A 1,268-nucleotide genomic window follows, 5' to 3' on the forward strand; every position below is an offset into this window, starting at 1 on the left:
GTGTCCAACATAATACGCCAGCACAAGCAATCTATATTTAATTGATTGTGATACATTATCAAAGGTAGCTACTGGTGGTAGATGACATCCAGTTAACTTGAACCAACTTTTGAGCAACTGGCACCGGCTAGTCATGTCTTCTAATAAGCCCACCTGAATGCTCGTTAATAGACTAGCCAACCAAATCTCACGTCATCTCACTGATTTCATATGAAAAAAAAAATATATATATATATATATATATATATATATATATATATATATATATATATATATATATATATATATATATATATGCCTATGTATTCCATAAACTTTCCATATATTCAGTGGAATTATTGCGAGAAATCACCTAGAGGGATTCAAATTTCGTTGTTTATAATTCATATTCACAATTTTTAGGTAGATCAACAAAGGTTTTTTATTATAAACATGCAAAAACGTCGTGGCAAGGCAGTGTCTCTCTTTCCTTCATATTCGGTCGTACATAAGGTCAAGATGTTGATCTTTCATTCACCACTCTGATTGGCCGAAATTAGTAGTACAGTCGGCAACCGATTGCAGAAACGCGCACATATTACGACGAAGCACAGACTGGTTCCGTTGCGTCGTAGAACTAGAACGTATTCAACTCCTGCGATTTAGTCATGAAAAACGGGCGACAATCGGTGGTAGTCGCCAGAAAACCAGGCACCGAGTCACGTAAGGTCGATCTGAGCCCGGATTTAGAATTTAGAAATTCAATCCAAGCTACATAAATTTAGAAAAAGTCAGAGCATGAATGGAGGGTGGGGGGGGGGGTGATATGAAACACCTCTACCCCGGTGCCTGGTGTGACTAGAAATTACTTAGCTCAGTGAACTGTAGTTACCTGGGTGGGAGAATAGGTGGCCTTGCCTACAAAGTTAACAGTATGCAGGCTTCAACCAATGGCCATAACACCCGGGACGAACTAATTTTTTTTTATATCACATTCTAATATCAAAAAATGGGAAATACCACATGTAAAAACAAACAAGTCTCTGTCATATCCTGGATAAAGAAATTCATATTAAAAAAAATAACTCTTACAAAAACCTCTCCATTTCATTGCTCTGGAAATCGAACTTCTGAGAAATCACACCCCCCGCATCATAATCACAATGCAAAATGAACAACAAAAATGATGTGGGTACGTTTTTATCTTATCATACATATCAAATTTATTTAAATGAAAATAATTGTTAATTGTTTGCTTACTCCTAGAACGGCAATATTACACAGTTTTG

The sequence above is a fragment of the Tubulanus polymorphus genome, chromosome 7 (assembly GCF_964204645.1).
Source record: "Tubulanus polymorphus chromosome 7, tnTubPoly1.2, whole genome shotgun sequence".
Taxonomy (NCBI): Eukaryota; Metazoa; Nemertea; class Palaeonemertea; order Tubulaniformes; family Tubulanidae; genus Tubulanus; species Tubulanus polymorphus.